General features: G+C 44.7%; 1 protein-coding gene and 1 long non-coding RNA gene across 2 annotated transcripts in view; one reads left to right on the plus strand and one right to left on the minus strand.

Annotated features, from left to right (window-relative positions):
- Nucleotides 1-26,726, plus strand: part of GREM1 (gremlin 1, DAN family BMP antagonist) — a 134,414-nt gene that overhangs the window by 95,410 nt on the left and 12,278 nt on the right. The gene's annotated exons all lie outside the window — the stretch shown is intronic.
- On the minus strand, nucleotides 5,755-9,714 carry LOC141055528 (uncharacterized). Its single transcript, XR_012221484.1, has 2 exons — nucleotides 8,747-9,714; nucleotides 5,755-8,706 (listed from the first exon to the last, which is right to left on the minus strand). It is a non-coding gene; the product is annotated as an uncharacterized lncRNA (long non-coding RNA).

A 26,726-nucleotide genomic window follows, 5' to 3' on the forward strand; every position in this document is an offset into this window, starting at 1 on the left:
CCATACTGCTCAGAAACCAGTACCAGGCTCTCACGCAGGAAAACGATGAAGAAATACATCAGGATAAGACTTTGCCAACAAACAGCAACCTTGTATGCCTTCAGAGTCCTCCTGGATGGAGAAAGAAAAATGTTGTGAAGAAGAAACGGAGAGTGGTGGTCATGGGGGATTCCCTGTTGAGAGGAACAGAGGCCGCTATCTGCAGACCGGATATAACTTCAAGAGAAATGTGCTGTCTTCCAGGTGCAAAAATTAAAGATGTGTCTGACAGGATATCAGGACTCTTCAGACCTACAGATGACTACCCATTCCTGCTACTACATGTGGGGACAAATGACACCGCAAGAAACGACCTGGAAACCATCTGCAGAGACTTTGAAGACTTAGGCAAGAAAGTGAAAGAACTGGGAGTGCAGGTGGTCTTCTCTTCCATCCTCCCAGTGGATGGCCATGGAACAAGGAGGTGGAATAAGATTCTGCAGGTGAACAACTGGCTACGTCGATGGTGCCGTCAGCAACGATTTGGATTTCTGGATCACGGAGTGAACTACTTATACGATGGACTACTTGCTAGAGATGGGGTGCACCTTACGAAGACTGGAAAGCAGGTATTTGGAAGTCGCCTTGCTACACTTGTAAGGAGAGCTTTAAACTAGAACAACATGGGAAGGGAAGCAAAAGACCAGAAAAAGCCATACACCTGACAAATGCTACTGAGAACTCTGCTATTAGAAGTGGAAAGGAAGAACAAAGACGAAAGAATCTAATTAAAAAAAATATTGGAGAAAGAGAAACCAATCACAAACTAAAATGTTTCTATACTAATGCACAAAGCATGGGCAACAAACAAGGAGAATTGGAACTACTAACACAGGAAAAGAAATATGATGTCATTGGAATCACTGAAACTTGGTGGGACAATACACATGATTGGAATACAAGACTAGAAGGATACAACTTATTTGCAAGAAACAGACTTGATAAACGAGGAGGGGGTGTCGCATTGTATGTTAGAAATGCATATATCTCCACAGAGATTGAAGCTTCAGAGACTGGGAGTTCTGTGGAAACTGTTTGGGTAAGAATACAAGGACAGAACAATAGAAAGGACACCATTGTAGGCATTTACTACAGGCCGCCTGTGCAAGCTGAAGATATGGATGAACTCTTTATGCATCAAATGGCCAAGTTCTCCAAAAAATATGACATAGTTGTCATGGGAGATTTCAACTATCCAGACATTTGTTGGGAATCTCTCTCAGGCAAAACTAACAGGTCAAGGAAATTCTTATCCTCTCTTGCTGACAACTTTATCTTCCAAAAGGTAAAGGAGAAAACAAGGGGAACTGCTACCTTGGATCTAATCCTTATAAACAGGGAGGAAATGGTTGAGGAGGTAAAAGTGGCTGGGACCCTAGGAGGTAGCGACCATGCTATTTTAGAATTTTGGATAACTAGAGGCGGAAGACCTGTGAAGACTCAGACGTCAAGGTTAGATTTCAGAAAGGCAGATTTTAAGGGATTCAGAAAGAGAATTGGAGGGATCCAATGGCTGGATATCCTTAAAGACAAAAATGTCCAGGAAGGATGGGAAATCTTGAAAAATGAAATTCTCAAAGCACAGTTGTTAACAATTCCGAAAAGAGGGAAGAATAGGAAGCATTTAAGGAAACCAGGATGGATGAACACAGAACTTAAGCACATGCTAAAAAGGAAGCAAAAAATGTTTATAAAATGGAAAGAAGGAGGCATTTCTAAAGAAGAATATAATGCTGTCTGCAGAACCTGCAAGGCACAAATCAGATTAGCTAAAGCTGAAAATGAATTGAGGCTTGCAAGAGATGTCAAAAGCAATAATAAAGGATTTTGGGGATATGTCAAAAGTAAAAGAAAAGTCAAAGATGCTATAGGATTTTTACAGGATGAAAATGATGAAATGGTAAGACAGGATGTTGAGAAGGCTGAACTTTTAAATTCCTATTTTGCATCTGTTTTCTCTCAGAAAGGAAATGTAACATCAACTGTTCTTCACTGTCCTATTAAGGGAATAGAAGAATCCAGGATATCTATAAACAGAAAGATAGTGAGGAAACACTTAGCTTACCTAAATGTATTCAAGTCTCCAGGTCCAGATGAATTACACCCCAGAGTACTGAAGGAGATAGCAGAAGAAATTTTTGAACCCCTCTGCATAATCTTTGAAAATTCTTGGAGAACAGGAGAAGTGCCAGAAGACTGGAGAAGAGCAAATGTTGTTCCTATCTTCAAAAAGGGGAAGAAGGTGGACCCAGGCAACTATAGGCCGGTGAGTCTGACTTCTATACCAGGAAAGATCTTTGAACAAATTATTAAACAACATGTATGTCAATACCTGGATAAGAATGAAGTGATTAAACAGAGTCAGCATGGGTTTGTAACTAATAAGTCATGTCAGACTAATTTAATTTCCTTCTATGATGGTATTACTGATTGGGTGGATCAAGGAAATGCTGTAGATATAGTATATCTTGACTTCAGCAAAGCATTTGACAAAGTCTCTCATACAATCCTTATTGAAAAAATGACTAAGTATGGAATGGACAAGGCAACTGTTAGGTGGATTCATAACTGGCTTAGTGATCGGACCCAAAGAGTGGTCGTAAATGGCTGCACATCCAGTTGGAAGAATGTCTCAAGTGGGGTACCACAGGGCTCTGTCCTGGGCCCTGTATTGTTCAACATCTTTATCAACGATTTAGATGAAGGAATTGAGGGTAAACTGATTAAATTTGCTGATGACACAAAGCTAGGAGGGATAGCTAATACTAGAGAAGAGAGAGAGAGGATTTAAAAAGATTTAAATAAACTGGAGAAGTGGGCAGCAACTAACAGAATGGTTTTTAACAGGGAGAAATGCAAAGTAATACATCTGGGCAATAAAAATGAAAAAAGCATATATAGAATGGGAGGAATAGGGCTAAGTGACAGCACATGTGAAAAAGACTTGGGTATACTAATAGATCGCAGACTGAATATGAGTCAACAGTGTGATGCAGCAGCAAAAAAGGCAAATGCAATTCTAGGATGTATTAACAGAAGCATACAGTCTAGATCACGTGAAGTCATTATTTCCCTCTACTCCTCTTTGGTCAGACCTCATCTGGAATATTGTGTCCAATTTTGGGCACCACATTTTAAAAAAGACATCAACAAACTGGAGCAAGTTCAGAAAAGAGCGACCAGAATGGTGACCGGTCTGCAAACCCTGTCTTATGAGGAAAGGTTGCAGGATTTGGGAATGTTTAGTTTGCAAAAGAGAAGACAGAGGAGACTTAATAGCTGTCTACAAATATCTAAAGGGCTGTCACATTGTAGAAGGATCAACTTTATTCTCATTTGCACAAGGAAAGACTAGAAGCAATGGGATGAAGCTGAATGGGAGGAGACACAGATTAGATATTAGAAAAAACTTTTTGACAGAGTGATCAATGAGTGGAACAGGCTGCCACGAGAAGTGGTGAGTTCTCCTTCAATGGAAGTCTTCAAACAGAGGCTGGACAGACATCTAACTGGGATGATTTAGCGAATCCTGCTTTGAGCAGGGGGTTGGACCAGATGGCCCAGGAGGTCCCTTCCAACTCTACGATTCTATGATTCTATGAAAATCCAAGAGAAGCATGAATGCCATGGCATGCGGCTGTCACACCCTTATAAGCCATAAATGGCTCTAGCACAGTACATCTTAAGAACGGTACCAAAAATGATCATACTGTAACGTGGTATCCAAACAGTGATTAAAGATTAGCACGGATGTCTATATGAGCCCTGACAATACTTTGCAACAAGCAGTAAAATCTAAAAATAAAAATATTGGCATCTCCATAGTGGTATTGACTTGCAGAATATATTTAGGGCTGGTTAAACACTTGCATTGGGCAGAGCTGTGGAGGGCTTAGTACTTCCTCCGTTAAGCCCCGCCCACTGCCGCACCTCTTTCATTCAGCTCCGCCTGTGTCTGCATGCATCCTGCGTACCCATCTTTAACATTGGGTATGCAGTCCATGCGCATCTATGCTGAAGCATCCGTATGTGTAGTTTTGACGTGCCTGTTATGAATGGGTCACAGAGGAGAAAAAAAAGCAAAACAAGCTAAGTCACAGAAAACCAGAGAGGTTGGTAAACTATGCAGATTGCAGATCCCTGATCCTACCACACAACTAGCAGCAGCCGTGGAGCGTACCTACGATGTTCCTAGACGCTTCGTCACAGTCATAGGACTAAATAAGCATGAAGCATGAAAATGGGAAAACTAACTGCCCCAAAGGAATAGATAGCCCCCACACATGTATTGACGGTGAAACAAGATGAAGGCACAAACACAGGCAGGAAAATAGGCTGAGAAAATGATGGGGCCCAAACTAACTAGAAAGGAATAGCTTAGTTACTCACCGATAACGGTGTTTCTCAGAACCCATGACAGCACCACGGAGAGAGGGGATCCGCCCTTCAGGGACAGGAACCTACAGATAAAAAGGGCGGTACCTCTCCTCCGCCTTCAGTTGGTTACAGAGCATCAGAGGGTCTCCAGGTTAGTTAGACAACAGAAATATATGCATAACATTATAATATTGCTTATTATCAGAAGCACCGTGTCTAAACGGAAACACTCTACTAACAGTAAAACGTGCCCACCACACTCGTGAAGGGGAGGGGAATAAGCGGGTGCTGTCATGGGTTCTGAGAAACACCGTTATCGGTGAGTAACTAAGCTATTCTCCCTCACCCATGACAGCACCACGGAGAGAATTACAGAGATTGGTAGCTTAGGGAGGGACCACCGCCTGAAGGACCCTACTCCCGAAGGTCAGGTCAGACGTAGAGGCTAGATCTAATCTATAGTGCCTAAAAAAGGTCAAAGGTGATGACCAGGTGGCCGCCTTACAGATTTTTTCTATTGATACCTCAGATCTTTCAGCCCATGAGGTCACCATCACTCCTGTGGAATGGGCTCTCAACCCTTCCGGAATGGTATTTTCACTGGATGAATATGCCAGGGCAATCGCATCCCTTATGCACCTTTCCAGGGTACTCTTAGATGCTTTGAGTCCCTTCCAAGGTCCCTGAAAACACACAAGGAGAGAGCCTTCCTTCCTACATTTCTTGGTGGCCTCTAGATACTGCACTAGGCACCTCATCACGTCTAAGGTGTGGAATTTGTCTTCTCCCTTCTTTTTAGGATTTGGGCAGAATGAAGGAAGGACTACCTCTTGGGACTTATAGAAGTGTGATGACACTTTGGGTAGATATGCCAGGTCAGGCTTTAAAATGACCCTATCATCTAGAATCTTTGTGAAAGGTGGCCCTACTGATAAAGCTTGCATATCGCTCACTCTGCGAGCTGATGTTAGCGCCAAAAGAAGCACTGTTTTTAACGACAGGATTCTTAGGGATGCTGAGTGAATAGGTTCGAATGGAGGGCCTGTTAGCGTGGATAGTACAAGATTTAGATCCCATGATTGTAATCTTTGATTAGCTATCGGCCCGGATCTGGATACGGCCTTAGTAATCTGTCACCCAGGGATTACCTACCACATTATGGTTATAAAGGTGCCCAAGGCCTCTACTTGTACCTTTAATGTGTTGACCGCTAGACCCTGTTCTAGGCCCTTTTGTAGAAATTCTAGGATTTTGTCAATGTGAACCTCATCCTGAACCTTTACCTCCGAAGTGGGTAAGAATTTTTTCTCTTTTTTTTTTTTTGTAGTGTAGTTATCAGGTTCTCTGAAATTCCTCTGTCTCTCATCAGTGCCCTCTCAAATTCCATGCTGTTAAATGGAATCTCCCTGCCTGAGGGTGTAACACTGGCCCCTGCGATAGCAGGTCCAGGAGATCTGGGAGGATCCATGGGTCGGTTAGAGAGAATATTCTTAGCCAGGAGAACCAGGTTCTTTTGGGCCAGAAGGGGGCTATTAAAATCTTTCCTGCCCCATCCTCCCTGACTTTTCTTAACACTGCTGGGATCAGCATGATCGGGGGAAAGGCATATGTTAGGCCCCATGTCCATGGGAGTATGAAGGCGTCCAGAGCTAGAGGATTCCCCCTGGGGTCTATGGAGCAGAAAGTTTCCACTTTTTGTTTCTGAAGTCGGCAAACAGATCTATGCCCGGGTCCCCCCACATTTTTACAATCTGCCGAAAAACGGATCGCTTTAGGACCCATTCCCCTTGTCATAATTGGGAGCGACTTAGAAAGTCTGCCCTTTGATTCTCCGTGCCCCGGATGTGTAGTGGTGACAGAGATAGCAGGTTTGCCTCTGCTAATTTGAGGACTCTGGAGAATGTTTCCATTAGGGCTCGGGACCTGGTTCCCCCCTGATGATTTATATATGCTATTGTGACTCGATTGTCCGAAATATGCGGACATGATGACCCCGGAGCAGGGGTAAGAAGTGTACTAATGCGTAGCCCACTGCTAAGAGCTCTCACTGGTTCGAGGAGGCTTCTAATTCTTGAACTCCCCACGTACCCTGGGCCACTTCGTTGTTCATGTGTGCTCCCCACCCTGTGGGACTGGCATATGTGGTAGCTATGTGTGTTATTTTTTGTTACCCAGGGGATCCCTTTGGAAGGGTTGTCTTGGCTTTTCCACCAGGTTAGGGAATGAGTAGTTTTTGAATTTAGGGTAATACGACCCTCTAGGTGTCCCCCTACTGCAGACTAGTTGGCTAGTACATCCCACTGTAGAACTCTCGTGTGTAACTGAGCCCATTGGACTGCTGGCAGGCAGGCGGAGCGAGAACCTAGTCGTGACATCGCTTTTCTTAATGTCATGGAGGGATTTTGGATGGCTCTTGTTACAATTTGAGCGATTTTCTCCTTCTTGCGGTCTGGGAGGCGGCACTCTTGAATGTTTGAGTCCAATATTAGACCCAAGAATTCCCGTACTCTGCTGGGCTCTGATCTTGATTTTTTAGATTCAGGAGCCAGCCCAGGCCTTGCAGAGTGCCCATCACTCTGTCCCCCTGTTCCCAGCGTTTTTGAACCAAGCTGGTTGCTATTAAAAAATAGTCCAGATACGGGATTAATATTATGTCTTGCTCCCTTATATGGGCCATCATCTCTGCCCGTGGAGCTACAGATATTCCGAATGGCAAGGCTCTATACTGGAGTTCTCTTATCTCGCCCTTTATCGAGACAGCTAACCTGAGATATTTCCTGGAGTTTTTGTGAATGGGGATGTGATAATAGGCGTCGCTGAGATCCAACACCGAGATTGGTGGTGGACCTGATTGACTCCAAAAAAATTTTTTTTTTAAATTTATAATTGTCTGAAACCTGCCGCCTGGCTTGGTCACCAGGAAAAAGAGGGGAGTAAAACCCCTTGCCCCTTCCCTGCAGGGGAACCTCCTGGAGGGCTCCTTTTTCTACCAGGCTTAGGACTTCGTTTCCTAGGGCTTTCTGCTCTTGCATACTGGATCTTAGCGGAGTCATTACATACTTTTGAGGCGGGAGGGAGAGAAGTTTATCCTTAGGCCCTCCTGGATTAGGGGGTTTACTGTCCATGGGTTGTTTGATATTCTTTTCCAGGCTGGGAGAAAAAAGGGTTAACCTTCCCCCCACCCTGAGCAAACTGTCACCTAGAGGGCTTTTTGTCTCAGGACAAGTTGCCGAGGAAGAACCCTCTATCTCTTCTCTTGTCAGCCCACTTTGCTCTCTCGGTGGTCTCCGCAAAAGAAACTTTCTATTCCGAAAGGGCCTCTTAGCTGCATTTGAGAGTGCTGCTGCTTTGGACGATAACCAGACTGAGTCTGCGGATGAGTCCGCTAGGAAGGCAGCCGCTCCCCTTATTACTGGGATAGAGTCTAGGATTTTATCGCTTGGCGTCCCGCTATGGCTGGCCTGAGGTTACCTCCAGCTAACTGCCATGCACCTTTAAGAAAGGTATCTGCCTTTTTATCTAGGGGACCCCTGAGGGTGCCCATGTCCTCAAAGGGGAGGGCAAAATTTTTTTTTTTTTTTTTTTGAGGCCTTTGCGACAGCTACATCGAGCTTCGGGCCCCTTTCCTCACAGGGATATTTCCTTTTAAGGGAAGGGACCGTGGTGTTTTTCCTGTCCGGTTTATCCCATTCTTTTTGATTAGACCCCGCACATTTTCATTTAGCGGGAACACTCTCCGCGCCTTTTCTGGCCCAGTCCCCCGAACATTATGTCCTGGACTGTTTTATCCGGCCTAGGGTCCAGCACCCCCATGGTAGACGTTACCGCTTTCACTAGTTTGTCCACCTCGTCTAGGGGGAAGCAGTGACGCCCCTCTGTTTCCTCGTCTGAGGATGAGGAACTGGAATCTGAGGGTTTTGACGTGATTTCTCCCGATGTCGAGGAATCTGACTGGGAAATCACTATTGTGTCTTTCTTTTTTTTTTTTTTGATTTGTCCCTATGCTTAAGGGATATAAGGGCACTCTGACCTCCAATTTAATCGCAGCTTTTAGGTCAGAGGCCAAATCCGGAGTTTCCTAACAGAGGATTTCTTTTGTACATGGTTCCGTTTTTTTTTTTTTTTTTTTTTTCGCACTCGATGTTTTCTTTGCTTTGGCTTTTGCCCCCGGTGGTCACTGGGGTTATAGCAGTTTTTGGCCCCTGATCATTTGACCATTCCCTTTTCCCATGGGGTCACATGGTCTAGGCAGGTGTTGGTGATAGCGTCTTGTGAAGCCACTGCAGAAACCTGGTGGAGTTACCAGCTGGCTTGAAGCCACTGCTGAAACTGGTGTTGAACTCTGGCTGCCTGGTGTCCGCAGCAGAGTGAGATGGTGAAGGTGGCAGCTGGCTCTGAGGTGTAGAACCACTCTCTCAAGAAATAGGTAGGGGACTAGCACAAGTGGGGCACCCCTTTTCTTTTCCCCTTCTTTCCCTAGTAAGGGAAATGGAACTTTTAATACAATGGTGAACATTCACGAAGATCACTCACCCAAAGGTATGCGGCTGCAGGTATCGATTCGGGAGATGGAGTCAGGTCCTGAATAGGCTGCACTCCTGGTGGCGATTTGCTCCTTGCAGCTGACGTGCTATGCTGCGTGGAGTGACTACTGGAACGACCATCTGTACTGCGTTCTTTTGACGATGATTGTGGTGGTGGTGCTGCTGCTGCTAAAGCTGCTGCCTGGCTTGCTGCTCCTGTTGCTGGTCACTATCCCCTTCAGGATCACCTCCAGCCTGGAGCGCTTGTGCAGCCACCATTTTAAAATTTCCCGGCTGGCGTCACCGCTCCCATCCTGCACCGCGGTCCCCGGGAGAGCGCTCCTGCGCATGCGCCGGTTCTAGGGACCCGGAAGCCGGCTTCTACTTCCGGGGCGGCCGCCATCTTGGTACACCTCTGTAACCCGGCGCCGCCCGCATGTTTACCGGGTCCCCACGAGCCCCGACTTCCTCTCCGGAGCGGCGGCTCCGGCGTCACTCCCGCCCGCTCACCCGGCAGCCCGCATGGGCCCCAGCAGTGGCGGCTTCGGGCACCGCACCTTCCCGAGGCAGGGGCCTTCCCGCTGCCACCACCGGTCAGGCCGGCCCCGGATCCTGGACACACGAAAGGTACCGTCCTGTGGGTCCCTCCGTCAGGGACAGGAACCCAACTGAAGGCGGAGGAGAGGTACCGCCCTTTTTATCTGTAGGTTCCTGTCCCTGAAGGGCGGATCCCCTCTCTCCGTGGTGCTGTCATGGGTGAGGGAGAAAGACACTGTCTGCAACCTGCAAAAAACCCTACAAAAATAATGTCCAACACTTCTGATAGCAAAATTAACCCTGAAGTCACTAGACTTCTCCCAATATTCAGACAGAGCAAAAAGAGACCAAACTAGTAAGGGACAAAAAGCAAATTGGCAAAATACTGATAAATAAGAGTGGAAATTCAGCACAGCCCCCAGCCGGGCCTGGCTGACCACACCAAAAACTGAATAGACCAACAAAATCAAGTGTGAACATTAGCAGAAAAACTTAGCTTTAGATGACTGGAACAGAGCTGAAAACCAAGAGCTGACAAGCCAGACAGAATCACCAGCAACTGAATAGGGCGTCGGCTGTCTTAAATCCAATCTGAGACTCCTGAGGTCCAATCGTCGTCCTCACTCTGAGGTGGCAGATTTCCACCGATCAAATCAGCCTCACTACCTCCTGTTACCACGAGAGGGAGTCTGGAAGGAGAACTCATAACTGGTGAACCAGAGAATGAACTCACAACACGCGCGCCCCCCCCCCCCGGCCACAACAAAATGCAATATGTTGCATTCGGCGCAGCATCAAAACGATACATCTGCATACATCCGTATGGCCTGCATACCCAATGTTAAAGATGGGTATGCAGGACGCATGCAGACGTAGGTGGAGCTGAATGGAAGAGGTGCGGCAGTGGGCAGGGCTTAACGGAGGAAATACGCAGCTCTGCACAACGCAAGTGTGAAACCAGCCTTAGATGTCACTTTCCACACAACAAATGTTGTAAAAACTAAACTTAAAATAAATTTGTACAGTGGAACGTAGGACAAAAAATAAACTAGTGTTACTTTATTTCCCATTTATCAGTACATAAATTATGGCTTTCAAATCTGCATGCAAAGTAAAAGTTATGTCTATGGAAAAATAAGTTATTGGTCTTGGAAAACAGAAAAAAAAAAATCTGTTTGGTAGGTGCCAACCATTTGTAGGTTGGGGTGACAATAGCAGTGTCCACTACTATCCATTGAGATACTAGTGTGTCTGAACTAATAGAATTTGAAACTATTTCATCTCCACTCCTGGCATGATGCTTTCCCTAGAATGTGATGGAATCAGTGTGGATTTGTCACGGTGGTGACAGACCTTTCTCTAGCTTTGGCATCTATTAGAAGATTCACTAGAATTAGAGGGGTTTTGCAGATCTGCTCACTTCTTCATTGGAGGTGAGTGATGACGAGTCAGCGGCCACCTGCCTATCCTATTCTAATGAAGATATGCACACAATGCAGGCCGATCACACGTCTCCGCACATATGTGGGGTCATGATGTTATTAACAATGCTCAATTCTAATGGAGAAGAGTTCTTACATACAACTCCCCTTTTAGCATTCACAACTCAAAATTTGGAATACTTTTCAACAAATCTCAATACAGACCTCAGATGTGCAAATGCTCACTTCGTCCCACATCAGCACTAGTCTAAACTTTCAGGTGCTGTCAAGAAAAGTCCTGACAGTGCTCAGGAGTGAAGAGAATTGCAGCAGTATAATTTAAAAGACGCCGTGTGACTTGCATTTTCCAGAGCCTCCCTTTTTCTTTCGGAGTCGGCAAGTGTCTTTCAAATCCTATTGTGTATGTGTGGCCACATGTGCACACTGTTCCTGCTCCTAATGTTCCAGTCTGATTTGAGTTACGTTTGTACATTTTAAACCAGTATTTTTCAGAGATTTAGGAGAATTTGCTTTCTATTTTGTTGCATTAGGAGTGTGCATGCCATCTTTTTCTTATTTACATAAAAGAAAGGTTGTTGAAGGATATAGACTGTTTCTTGACTGATCCTTTCTCAAGATATGGCTTCAAAGCAGTTTATAACAAACTCCTTGAGTATAATTCTGCATATGGCACTGAATTTCCTGAGTAATACAGCACTATTATAGACTTAGTGTAATTGTATAAATGGATCTGAAAATGCCTTTTTTTCGATACTGTAATCTTGAAGTAATTAAAATGACCCATGTTGGCTTTATCAGCCTTAAGATGTAGGAGGCGAATTATAAACTATTGGCACACTAGTACAGATGTCCTGTGAATCTTCATGAAATGATTTCAAATGTAACATGTGTTAAGGATGGAAGATGGATAATTGTTTCACTTTTTTTTCTTTAAGATGGGGTTAAGACTAGAGTTGAGCTAAACGGGTCAGTCAAATTCAAAAGTCGCCGTCTTTCGCTAAAGTCAGGTTTCGCCGAGCGAAACCCGACAATAGCATGAGGTCGGCGACCTGAGTGCCAAAGTCTCGTTTCCCATAATGCCTTCAGGCGCCTTTTCTCTGCCAATGAGCAAGGATGCACACTGTGGGCAACGCGATGACATGGGCAGCAGCCACCACCATCTTAGAGTAGGGCATTTCAGTGATTGGCTTGCTTTGTGTGGCGTCACAGTGGCTATAAAAAGCCCTGACCGCCGACTGCCATCTTACTTCTGCCGATCTTAGCATAGGGAGAGGTTGCTGGCTGCCGCTGCTTCTCAATAGGGAGAGTGTTAGGCAGGAAAGAAAACAGAGGCAGGGAAGAAAAAAGAATCTGTGCTTCTGCTGATAGCAATTGTGCTGTACAGTTAGTATGCAGTGACAGGGGAGGATTTTTTTGTGTGCAGCAGCGCTGGTTATTAGGCTGCCTTATAAGGCTACTTGATAGCTGCATTGCTGTGTGCACACTGCTGTGCAGACTGCTTTTTACACAGCACGCCTACTTTTATTATTTTTTTCTGAACCGTTACCGAGCGTTCATTTTTTTTCCCACACCGTATTGGGGTTGAGAGACAAACTCAGCAAGCATATGGGTATCATTCTTCATAAAAGAAATAAAGTATTACAGCACATGAAATCATATTGATACCCCAAATAATGGACAAAAATAAGGACTGATCGCAATAATGCATATAAACCAAAAAAAGAAACGATCATCAAGTCCAGAATCATCAAATATATAAATATTTTATTGGATTAATTACAAATATGGTAGCCAGTATAGGGTGGTACACACCAAAGTGCTATGTGCAGTTAACAAACACAAACGGGACGCAGGTGTGCTGTCTGAGATAAGAAAATGTCCTTTTTCTATATAGAAAGTGGCTAAATACAACTTAGATTAGTAAAATATGATAGACATTCCCTCAGATATATTTGCATGAAGATGATTAATTATACCGCCCAAGCGGCAGTCATTAAAGCATATTATCAATATGGTATCAGAGATAAAGCCCTGTAACTCACAGTACATACCTGACGAAGGCGCGCCGAAACGCGCGTTAGGGTGACGCCGGTGGTCACTGTCTTCATTCCCTCTTTGCCGCTACCTCCCTCGTGGCCTGGCGATTTGAACTCTGTATGTACTGTGAATTACAGGGCTTTATCTCTGTTGATACCATATTGATAATATGCTTTAATGACTGCCGCTTGGGCGGTATAATTAATCTTTTTCATAGAATCATAGAATCGTAGAGTTGGAAGGGACCTCCTGGGCCATCTGGTCCAACCCCCTGCTCAAAGCAGGATTCGCTAAATCATCCCAGTTAGATGTCTGTCCAGCCTCTGTTTGAAGACTTCCATTGAAGGAGAACTCACCACTTCTCGTGGCAGCCTGTTCCACTCATTGATCACTCTAACTGTCAAAAAGTTTTTTCTAATATCTAATCTGTGTCTCCTCCCATTCAGCTTCATCCCATTGCTTCTAGTCTTTCCTTGTGCAAATGAGAATAAAGTTGATCCTTCTACAATGTGACAGCCCTTTAGATATTTGTAGACAGCTATTAAGTCTCCTCTCAGTCTTCTCTTTTGCAAACTAAACATTCCCAAATCCTGCAACCTTTCCTCATAAGACAGGGTTTGCAGACCGGTCACCATTCTGGTCGCTCTTTTCTGAACTTGCTCTAGTTTGTTGCTGTCTTTTTTAAAATGTGGTGCCCAAAATTGGACACAATATTCCAGATGAGGTCTGACCAAAGAGGAGTAGAGGGAAATAATTACTTCACGTGATCTAGACTGTATGCTTCTGTTAATACATCCTAGAATTGCATTTGCCTTTTTTGCTGCTGCATCACACTGTTGACTCATATTCAGTCTGTGATCTATTAGTATACCCAAGTCTTTTTCACATGTGCTGTCACTTAGCCCTATTCCTCCCATTCTATATATGCTTTTTTCATTTTTATTGCCCAGATGTAGTACTTTGCATTTCTCCCTGTTAAAAACCATTCTGTTAGTTGCTGCCCACTTCTCCAGTTTATTTAAATATTTTTGAATCCGCTCTCTCTCTTCTCTAGTATTAGCTATCCCTCCTAGCTTTGTGTCATCAGCAAATTTAATCAGTTTACCCTCAATTCCTTCATCTAAATCGTTGATAAAGATGTTGAACAATACAGGGCCCAGGACAGAGCCCTGTGGTACCCCACTTGAGACATTCTTCCAACTGGATGTGCAGCCATTTACGACCACTCTTTGGGTCCGATCACTAAGCCAGTTATGAATCCACCTAACAGTTGCCTTGTCCATTCCATACTTAGTCATTTTTTCAATAAGGATTGTATGAGAGACTTTGTCAAATGCTTTGCTGAAGTCAAGATATACTATATCTACAGCATTTCCTTGATCCACCCAATCAGTAATACCATCATAGAAGGAAATTAAATTAGTCTGACATGACTTATTAGTTACAAACCCATGCTGACTCTGTTTAATCACTTCATTCTTATCCAGGTATTGACATACATGTTGTTTAATAATTTGTTCAAAGATCTTTCCTGGTATAGAAGTCAGACTCACCGGCCTATAGTTGCCTGGGTCCACCTTCTTCCCCTTTTTGAAGATAGGAACAACATTTGCTCTTCTCCAGTCTTCTGGCACTTCTCCTGTTCTCCAAGAATTTTCAAAGATTATGGAGAGGGGTTCAAAAATTTCTTCTGCTATCTCCTTCAGTACTCTGGGGTGTAATTCATCATTGGATAAAGAACTTACTCGCCTTTCTCTTCTCCCGCTCTCTTGGGTGGCGAGAATGCAGACTTTTAAAATGATCTGTCTCCCAAAAATTATCTACTTACTTCGGTGCCTGCCCCTAACAATTCCGCAACGGTATCTCACCAAAATTCATTCGCTAATGAGTAAATTTATATGGGCTGGGAAAAAACCTAGAATAGCCCTGAGATGTATGCATGCCCCGTTCAGTGGTGGAGGAATGGGTATTCCTAATATTCTAACATATCACAGAGCTGCTATCCTGGAACCGGCTCGAGATTGGTGGAAGAATGATTCAGACTTGAGATGGTTACAGATTGAGTACACCTGGGCACAGGCCCACTCCCCTAAACAATTCATAGACTCCCTGCTCCTAACCCCTTCGCCCCCCGGCGATCTTCTACCCACCACAGCAGCTCTAAAGAAAGCTTGGTCCTTATGGAGCAAGCCAGTGTCACAGGCTCTAGGTCCCAGCCTTCCCCTTAGATCGCTGGAAGCCTTCATTCCGAATTTGAATCTTGCCGCCTGGACACGTGGAGGTCCAATTACCCTAGCAGATCTCTATAGAGAAGGCGTCCTACTCCCGTACTCAGAAGTGTGTGTTAAATTTAACCTCCCCCGACACAGTTTATTCCAGTTTTTTCAAATACGTCACTTCCTTCAGTCCGCTCCTCACCTACCGGTTCCCACAACAGCCGACCACGCCGCAATTAAAAAATTCTTTCAAAATAGCAAAATCAAAGGCCTTTCATACATCCATAACCTGCTAAACTCCCCGGAACCGGACAAACAATTGCCGTATATGCTCAAATGGGAAAAAGATCTAGCCTCTCAGCTTCCGTCGCAAGAATGGTTCGCGGCCTCAAAATGGATCCACAAATTCTCTTCATGTCTCAATCACATAGAGCAATTAAAATAATATATCTGAGGGAATGTCTATCATGTATTTTACTAATCTAAGTGGTGTTTATCCACTTTCTATATAGAAAAAGGACATTTCTTTTCTATCTAAGACAGCACACCTACGTCCCGTTTGTTTGTTTGTTAACTGCACATAGCACTTTGGTGTGTACCACCCTATTCTGGCTACCATATTTGTAATTAATCCAATAAAATATTTATATATTTGATTCTGGACTTGATGATCGTTTTTCTTTTTTTGGTTTAACCGTATTGGGGTTAAAGAATATAATTACTATAATACTGCTCCTATGTACAAGAATATAACTACTATAATGCTGCTCTCTATGTACAAGATTATAACTACTATAATACTGCCCCTATGTACAGATGGAAGAGGCCACGGACATGGGCAGGGGGCAGCTGGTACTGATGGTGGTGGTACATTTGCTGGTTATGCCAAAAGCACAATAGCAGCTAAGGAGATGTTGAGCCAGCGTCGTCTGGCTCAAGAAGGCCTTTAAGGTTCCCTTTTCTGGGAGTAGGTAAACCGCTTTTAAAGCCGGAGCATCAGGAACAGGTTTTGGCTTACATTGCCGAAACAGCCTCCAGTTCTATCGTCTCCTCTTCTGAAATTTCAGAAACTGCAAGCACTGAGTCGTCAGTGCAGGCTTCTGGTCATGAACAACACCTTTCCTTGTGTCCTTCACCCCCACCAAAAGTGAAGGATGCAGCAGGCCACACTTCAGATCAATCCATGGAGCTCTTTTCACATACCATGCCTGGGTTATCCAGTCAAATCCTGAATTCCGCAGTCCAAGATGAATCTGACATGGAGTGCACTGATGCACAGCCACTGCTAGATGATTCTAATGGTACATCGACACAGAGCACTACATTGCCCTTGCAGTCTGAGCCAAAATCTGACCCTGATGAAACTCAGGTGCCCCTACCCGCATACTATAACACCTATTTTGCATCTGTTTTCTCTCAGAAAGGAAATGTAACATCAACTGTTCTTCACTGTCCTATAAAGGGAATAGAAGAATCCAGGATATCTATAAACAGAAAGATAGTGAGGAAACACTTAGCTAACCTAAATGAATTCAAGTCTCCAGGTCCAGATGAATTACACCCTAGAGTACTGAAGGAGATAGCAGAAAAAATTTTTGAACCCCTCTCCATAATCTTTGAAAATTCTTGGAGAACAGGAGAAGTGCCAGAAGACTGGAGAAGAGCAAATGTTGTTCCTATCTTCAAAAAGGGGAAGAAGGTGGACCCAGGTAACTATAGGCTGGTGAGTCTGACTTCTATACCAGGAAAGATCTTTGAACAAATTATTAAACATGTATGTCAGTATCTGGATAAGAGTGAAGTGATTAAACAGAGTCAGCATGGGTTTGTAACTAATAAGTCATGTCAGACTAACTTAATTTCCTTCTATGACGGAATCACTGATTGGGTGGATCAAGGAAATGCTGTAGATATAGTATATCTTGACTTCAGCAAATCATTTGACAAAGTATCTCATACAATCCTTATTGAAAAAATGACTAAGTATGGAATGGACAAGGCAACTGTTAGGTGGGTTCATAACTGGCTTAGTGATCGGACCCAAAGAGTGGTCGTAAATGGCTGCACATCCAGTTGGAAGAATGTCTCAAGTGGGGTACCACAGGGCTCTGTCCTGGGCCCTGTATTGTTCAACATCTTTATCAATGATTTAGATAAAGGAATTCAGGGTAAACTGATTAAATTTGCTGATGACACAAAGCTAGGAGGGATAGCTAATACTAGAGAAGAGAGAGAGAGAGGATTCAAAAAGATATAAATAAACTGGGGAAGTGGGCAGCAACTAAAAGAATGGTTTTTAACAGGGAAAAATGCAAAGTACTACATCTGGGCAATAAAAATGAAAAAAGCATATACAGAATGGGAGGAATAGGGCTAAGCAGCAGCACATGTGAAAAAGACTTGGGTATACTAATAGATCACAGACTGAATATGAGTCAACAGTGTGATGCAGCAGCAAAAAAGGCAAATGCAATTCTAGGATGTATTAACAGTAGCATACAGTCTAGATCACGTGAAGTCATTACTCCTCTTTGGTCAGACCTCATCTGGAATATTGTGTCCAGTTTTGGGCACCACATTTTAAAAAAGACATCAACAAACTGGAGCAAGTTCAGAAAAGAGCGACCAGAATGGTGACCGGTCTGCAAACCCTGTCTTATAAGGAAAGGTTGCAGGATCTGGGATTGTTTAGTTTGCAAAAGAGAAGACTGAGAGGAGACTTAATAGCTGTCTACAAATATCTAAAGGGCTCTCACATTGTAGAAGGATCAACTTTATTCTCATTTGCACAAGGAAAGACTAGAAGCAATGGGATGAAACTGAATGGGAGGAGACACAGATTAGATATTAGAAAAAACTTTTTGACAGAGTGATCAATGAGTGGAACAGGTTGCCACGAGAAGTAGTGAGTTCTCCTTCAATGGAAGTCTTCAAACAGAGGCTGGACAGACATCTGACTGGGATGATTTAGCGAATCCTGCTTTGAGCAGGGGGTTGGACCAGATGGCCCAGGAGGTCCCTTCCAACTCTACGATTCTATACACAGTGACACAGAGTAAGGTGCAGATGAAATTGAAGAGGTGGTGTTGGATGACCCAGTTGTTGACCCGGTTTGGCATCCATTGGGGGAAGAGGGTGCCGCTGGCAATAGGTCAGAAGACGAGAAGGTTCTGCAGCAGGCATAGTCATCTCAGCAGCGGTTATCTGGCAGGCACGTAGCTGTCCAAAAACATGGTGAAAAAACAAAGCGCTGCAGGACAGACGGTCAAATTAGCACAGCGTGCAAGCCCTGAAAATTTATACTATAGTAGGAAGAGTGCAGTGTGGCACTTTTTTGACCAAAATCCTATTGATGAGGCAAAGGTTATCTGTAAGAAGGGCCGAAGGACCTTTAGCCGAGGGAAAAATCTCTGAAATTTGAATACCAGTTGCATGCTTAGACCTTTAATCACCATGCACTTGCAAGCGTGGATGGACTACAAAACCTCAGGTACCACATGTGCACCTACTCCGACTGAAGGTAGCCAGCAACGCTCCATCACTTCCCCCACTGTAAGCCCACTGGTAAGCACACCAGCAGCAAGAAATGTTGAGGTTTCGTCGCAAGGCCTTTGCAGTCAGGGAATCACAATGTTTTTGCAACAAAAGACTGAATCTAGGCCATCACCAACCCCCTGTCAGTCCGTCATGTCCACCGCTAGTTCCCCCATATGCAGCTCTCAAGTCCAGCTCACCCTAGCAGAGACTCTGAGTAGAACAAGAAAGTACTCATCCTCTCATCCACGTACACTGGCTTTGAACGCCTAACATTGCCAAACTGATCTCATTAGAGATGATGCCCTTCTGTTTGGTTGAAAGCAAAGCGTTCCAAGAGCTCATGGCCTACGCTGTCCCCCGCTATTACCTACCCAGTCGGCACTTCTTTTCTAGAAAAGCCATCCCTGCCCTCCACCTGTCCACCTGCATGTGAAAGACTGCATTGTCCATGCACACAATCAGTGAGTGGAAAGGTGCACCTCACACAACAGATGCATGGCCATGGCTGTTACGTGTCCATCACTGCGCACTGGGTTAATGTGGATGCAGGGTCCACAGGGGACAGCGATGGTGGAACAGTGCTGCCTAGCCCACGGTATAGGCAACAGTTGGCCGTAGGCGTTCGACCCTCCTCCTCCAGAAGCAAAAGCTCGTCGACAGAGAGCAGTCGCACAAGCACTCCATCCGCAGCTGCCAGTGTTGCACACGAGGTGTCCCACTATCAAACAGCTAGTGGTAAGCTTCAGCAGGCTGTTTTAAAGATGATGTCTTTGGGCGACAGACACACCGGAGGTACTGGCTGACTACTTGCAGCTAGAAACTGAGTCATGGCTGGGCAGTCAGTGATAACAGCCGTAATTTTGTGGCGGCCATAGCCCTTGCAAAACTCAGACACATACCTTGCCTTGCTCACACCTTGAACCTGGTGGTGCAGTGCTTCCTAAATAATTATCCAGAGTTAACAGCCCTGCTCCATAAGGTGCGAAGACTGTGCTCGCGCATCCGTCGCTCGCCCGTAGACTCCAGTCGTATGCAGAGGCTGCAGCGATCGCTCCACCTCCTAAGCACCGCCTAGTCATAGCCGTTGCAACAAGGTGGAACTCCACCATGCACATGGTTGAGAGGCTGTGTGTACAGAGGCAGGCTGTAATGCATTTGTGGGAGGATACACGGGCAGGCAGTTTGAGGGCAGACATGGAGTTGTCGGGTGTGCAGTGGTCAAAGCTGAAAGACCTCTAAAGTCCTTCGGTGGTTTGAGGCATGCACACGGCTGGTAAGCGCAGACGACACCATCATAAGCATGAGCATACCACTTATGCGTCTACTCATGCAAACTTTGACGCACATTAAGGATCAGGCATCTGCAGTGGAGGAGGAAGAGGAGGAGGGAAGCCTTAATGACAGTCAGCCATTGTCTGCTCAGGGAACTGTCCTGGACGAGGTGGAGGATGAGGGGGATGATTATTTAGGGGAGGATGCTTCTCGGGGGCAAAAGAAAATGTTGGCTTGCCAAGGTCAGGTACAGGGTTTGTGCATGACTGGAGGGATGTGGATTTGTCAGAAAGTGCTCCTCCACCCACCACTGTCAGTGCATCATTGACACCTGGAACATTGGCCCACATATGTGATTATCTCTTGCGGATCCTAAAAAGGGACCCCCGTATTGTCAAAATTATGAAGGATGACAACTACTGGTTGGCCAGCATCCTTGATCCACGCTATAAAGGCAAATTACAGAACATCATGCCACAGGAGAATCTAGAGCTAATATTGGAGAACAAACAAGCTACTCTGGTAAACCATTTGTTAGAGGCATTCCCAGCACACAGCAGCGGTGCAGGTTGTACCACGAGCCGTACTGGGCCAAATGGAAGAGGTGTTCGTGGTGCACACAGCCGAACTGGCATTGGAGACGGGTTTCATGATCAGGTTGTGGACTGATTTCTCGAGGACCGCTAACACGACTGTTAATACTGAATCGATTGCAACAGACAGCAGTTAACTATGGTTCAAAATTACCTCTCTTCCCCTATCGATGTTCTCCCTCACAGTTCATTCCCCTTTGACTACTGGGCCTGTGAACTGGACACCTGGCCTGAATTGGCACAATATGCTTTACAGGAGCTTGCTTGCCCTGCTGGTAGTGTGCTATCAGAAAGAGTTTTCAGTGCTGCTGGATCAATCCTGACAAAGAAGGACCCGGCTGTCGACCCAAAATGTTGGTGATCTCACCTTCATTAAAATGAACCATGCCTGGGTTTCAAAGGATTTTGTATCACCCTCCCCTGATGACGCATAGGTTGACAGCAAAATGGCTCGCTTTGTCCTCCTCTTCCTCTGACTTCAGCAATTCCTCCATTTGCAGCTGCTGAACGTCCAGCCTATGCCTCAACATATGCCAGTTTTTCCACCTCCGTAACTGACCTGTACCCCCCCCACAGGGCCGACGTCAGCACTTGGCGGACCCAGGTAAGTGCTGGGGCCCTGAGCAGATGGGGGGGGGGGGCCCACTCGTGGGTGACGGCACTGGCACAGGGCACCTCACAGTACGCAAAGGTCTGACAGTGGGGGGGCCCACTTGCCGTCAAGACAGTCATACTATGAGGGGCCCTGTGCCACTGCCGTCACCCACGAGTGGGCCACCCCTGCTTGCTCAGGGCACCAGCACTTGCAATACTTACCTCTCCCTGCTCCACCGCTGTGACCTCTTCCGCGTTTCCTGACAGTGACATTCAGATCAGAGAGCGCGATGACATCACATCTGTACGCCATCTGCCTGAACAGTCCAAGTGCAGAGAGGTGGAATATGGCGACGCTGAGGAGTCTAGAGTAGAGCAGTGCCCAGCGAGGAGAGGTGTTTATTTTTTTTTTTAATGTTTGGAGCAATATATGGGGAGCATTATACACTGTAGAATTATATATGTTGCCCATCATACACTTGAGCATCATAGATAGGGCCCATTATACACTGGAGCATTATAAATGGGGCCCATCATACACTGGAGCATCATCCATGGGGCCCATCATACACCTGCGCATTATAAATGGGTCCCTTTATATATAGAGCATTATACACTGTTTGCATATTTAATTTTTTTATGTCAGGTAATTTTTTTAGTAAACATTTTCAAAAATTGAAAAAGCAGGTAGTCATATACAGGATATTTCCCAAATAGTGTATTACACAAACACAATAGAACCCCACAAAAAGCCCTCCCAACTCACCCAAAAAAACACCGTCTCTCCCGATGCATTTGGTCTCTCACAGCAACAATTTTTGGGTTGTACCCTACTCAACGCTCTCATCCAAGTTAATCTAGGAGGCGCCAACCTGGGTGTGTCCAACCAAGATGCCCACATATCTTCCCATTTCTTAGTTGCTCTCTTTTTCCATATCTATATTATTAACTGCATCGGTAACTTACGTGATTGTGGGTACAGAAGATCCCTTCCAGTGAGCCGCCACCCTTTTACGAGCTTGATATAATATTCGTGAGACTGCCAGCTGGTGCGCCTCCGAAAGCAGCAAAGTCTCCACCCGCCCCAGAAGAGCCATTTTGGGGTCTAGTACCATTTGACATTGATAGACAATATTAAGTAAATCATTCACACCTCCCCAAAACCTACGTAACCGAGGACAGTTCCAGGTCATGTGTATCAGATCCGCATTGGGCGTTACACATTTACAACAATCTGCCTCTCTAGCATAGCCCATTTTCAACAGCTGTACAGGGGTTCGATAAACTCAATGAAGCAAATAAAGATGCGGCACTCTCTGTGCCTCGCTAACCGAGACTTTCGTGACTTCTTGCAATGCATCCTCCCATTCATCATCTGTTAAATCACCCACATCAACTTGCCACTTATTCTTCAGCGTCTCCAAACTTGCCACTCTCTTTTCCAACATGGTTGCATGTATCATGGATATAATACCTCTTGATCCTCCTCCCATCACTACTCTATCCAACAGCGGAGTTTTAGCTGGATTACCAAGTGGAGCCAGTCGCTGTTGTGTTTCACAAGCATGTCTCAGCTGGAGACATTGAAAAAATCTTTTATTAGGGATGGAAAATGTCTGTTTGAGATCCTCAAAAGATCGAAACTCCCCTTCCGAATAAAGCTGTGATACTAGTTTAAGCCCTCTCCCATAGCTCAAAACCCTCTAATTTATTTAGCTCTGTATATGTCAAGTTTTTCCAGATCAGGGAATGTGCCGTGACTCCCTGTATACCCAATATTTCTTTGGTCGTATTCCATACCTTATCCATGCACTTCATTATCGGACTATTGATAGCTTGACCCTGACGGAACCGCCCTGAGTCTAGCGCCTGCACCAGTAAGTCCTTTCCCACTACGCATGTAAGCATACATTCCGAGGAACTTCGCATGAAGTAATCCTCCCCCCTCATCCTCTGAAATGCTGCAACTGCGCTGCAAGAAAATGCAGAAACTGGTCAGGAACCGCTACTCCACCCAGTTATTTAGATGTACGCAAAACCTCCAACTGAATTCTAGGAACACTCCTCTTTCCAGATAAGATCTCTAAATATTCTGTTTATCTCATAAAAGATTCGACCAGGAATCCAAATGGGCGCATTGTGGAGCTTCTGGCATGAGAATCATTTTTACCAGGTTTTCCCTTCCCACCATACTCAGTGGTAACTTGCACCAGTCCTTTATTTTTGGATGAAATTTAGCAAGTAGTGGGGTAATATTTAAACGCTCAAAATCTTGTATATTATACCCAATATGAATTACCAAGTATTTAAACTCTTTGACTACATTTAATCGTCCGGCCAATTCCAAGGAGTTCTCGGGAGCATCTCCCACCCGCATAATTGAAGATTTCTCCCAGTTAAATCATAAACCAGAGATCACTGCGAAGGATCCAAAGACTTCCATTACCACCCTCAGAGAAGACTGCCACTCTCCCAAAAACAAGAGCATGTCATCAGCATACGCTATTTTTTTTTCTTGCAAAGACTCATACCCAAACCCCTTAATTTCAGGTGTCGCCCGAATTACTACCCCCAAGGGCTCTATTGCCAGAGCAAACAGTAGGGGAGACAGTGGGCACCCCTGTATGGTCCCTCGAAAATTTTTCCGAGAACCCATCTTGGCTAATATAGCCCACAGATATGGCCATTCGACGCTGTCAAATGCTTTAGCAGCATCCAAAGATGCAACAGCCCTAGGTTCCTTTCCCTTTGATGGGATCTGTAAATTTAGGTACAACCACCAGATATTAATTGCAGTTGATTTCTCTTGCATAAAACCAGTTTAATCTGGATGAATAATACTAGATATTACTCTAGACAGCTGCATCGCCAGAATCTTTGAAAAAATTTTGACATCAACGTTTAAAAGGGAGATAGGCCTGTATGACTCTGGAAGACAAGGATCCTTATCAGCCTTGGGGATCACCACTATGATTGCTTTATTCAAGGACTGGGGCAAGTGCCCATCTTCCCTAGCTGCCTCAAACACCTTCAACAGCTTTGGAAGGATTATAGTTGAGTACTGTTTATATACCTCCACAGGCAGCCCATCAGACCCTGGTGTCTTATTCCATGCCATAGAATCTAGAGCCTCCTCTAATTCCTCCAGACTAATTGGTTCCTCCAGCCGAACAGCTTCCGATTCCGACAGAGTAGGCAGGCCAGCAGTCCCCAAAAAGTTACTGAGCAACTCGTCAGAGAACCCGCCCTGTGAATTATATGTCTCAAACTCGCTAAAAGTTGCTAGAATTGCCCCAGAAGATCTTTCCAGTTCCCCATTTTTGTTTTTTTTTATCTCCGCTACCATTGCAGGGCCAGATTGAGTCTTGATCAGGGTAGCTAGTAGATGTCCAGTTCGCTCCCCCTCCCCGAAATAGACCTGCCGCCGGAGGTATCGTTTATCTACAGCTTTTGAAAGCTTATGTTGGGCTGATCATTTTTCTGCATCTTTTAATGCGTTAAAATGTACAGTATATCCGATGGAGTTTTCAAATATTGCAATTCTGCAGAGATGGCTTCCTTCTGGAAAAGTTCCTCATTCTCTAGTTCAAACTCTATTCACTTCCGAGATCAACAGTCCTCTCAGATAAGCTTTAGATGCATCCCATATTCTTTCCCTGGGGGCTGTACCCTCATTAATAGCAAAAAATTATTTTAACAAGTCAGGGATCCTAGCATCTCCTTGAATACGTAACCAGAATGCGTTAAAATGACCATGGTGCCCGTTCCCCTCTCCCGCCATTTTCCCAATTAAATGTCGCCATAACAGGGGAGTGATCTGCCAAGGCCCTAGGTTGATACTTGTTTGTATAATTATTACTAGGCAAGTTGTATTTGATAGGATCCCTTTTATTATTGAACTACTATGTTCTCAATCAACCGAAAAGACTCAAATATCAAAGCCTAATATTTTTGGAAGTTGGAGTGGGTTTTTTTTTAGATTTGGCTTTCTTAGGAGGATATCTGTTTGTGCAGGTAACTATTACTGTGCAGAATTATAAGGCAACTTAATAAAAACCAAATATATACCCATCTCACTTGTTTGTTTTCACCAGGTAAACCAATGTAACACAAAATGTAGAAATAAACATTTCTGACATTCAAAACCTAAAAAAAAGGGACCAACAGAGCCACCTTTCTTTACGATGACACTCAGCCTTCCAACCATACATTGTCTGTTGCTTGATCTGTTTACGATCAACATTGCGTGCAGCAGCCACCACATCCTCCCAGACACTGTCCCCAGAGGTGTAATGTTTTGACTCCATGTAGATCTCACATTTTATGAGGGACCACAGGTTCTCTATGGGGTTCAGATCAGGTGAACAAGGGGGCCATGTCATTATTTTTTCTTTTTTTTAAGACCTTTACTGGGCCGCCACACTGTGGAGTATTTTGATGCATGTGATGGAGCATTGGCCTGCATGAAAATCGTTTTTCTTGAACGATACAGACTTCTTCCTGTACCACTGCTTGAAGAAGGTGTCTTCCAGAAACTGACAGTAGGTCTGGGAGTTGAGCTTAACTCCATCCTCAACCCGAAAAGGTCCCACAAGTTCATCTTTGATACCAGCCCATACCAGTACCCCACCTCCACCTTGCTGGCATCTGAGTCGGAGTGGAGCTCTCTGGCCTTTACTGATCCAACCTCGGGCCCATCCATCTGGCCCATCAAGAGTCACTCATTTCATCAGTCCATAAAACCTTACAAAAATCTGTCTTAACATATTTCTTGGCCCAGGCTTGATGTTTTAGCTTATGTTTCTTGTTCACAGGTGGTCGTTTCCCAGCCTCTCTTACCTTGGCCATGTCCCTGAGTATGGCACACCTTGTGCTTTTTGATACTCCAGTAACATTGCAGCTCTGAAATATGGCAAAACTGGTGGCAAATGGCATCTTGGCAGCTTCACGCTTGATTTTCCTCAATTCATGGGCAGTTATTTTGAGCCTTTTTTTCTTATCAACACGCTTCTTGCGACCCTGTTGGCTATTTGCCATGAAACGCTTGATTGTTCAGTGATCACGCTTCAAAAGTTTGGCAATTTTAAGACTGCTGCATCCCTCTGCAAGACATCTCACAATTTGACTTTTCAGAGTCCGTCAAATCTCTCTTCTGACCCATTTTGCCAAAGGAAAGGAAGTTACCTAATAATTAAGCACACCTTATATAGAGTGTTGATGCCATTAGACCACACCCCTCCTCATTACAGAGATGCAAATCACCTGATTTACATAATTTGCAGTTGGCTTTCAAGCCTATACAGCTTGGAGTAGGACAACATGTATGAAAAGGATGATGTGATCAAAATTCTCATTTGCCTTATAATTCTGCACAGTGTATAGGCCCATCATCCATTGGGCCCATCATACACTGCAGCATCATATGGGGCCCATTATATATGGAGCCTAATATAGGCCCATCATACAATGGAGCATCCTATGGGGCCCATCATATACTAGAGCATGATATGGGGCCCATTATATATGGAGCATTATATAGGCCCATCATACAATGGAGCA

Source organism: Dendrobates tinctorius, unplaced genomic scaffold, assembly GCF_039654945.1.
Source record: "Dendrobates tinctorius isolate UK_male_01 unplaced genomic scaffold, ASM3965494v1 ptg000186l, whole genome shotgun sequence".
Lineage (NCBI taxonomy): Eukaryota > Metazoa > Chordata > Amphibia > Anura > Dendrobatidae > Dendrobates > Dendrobates tinctorius.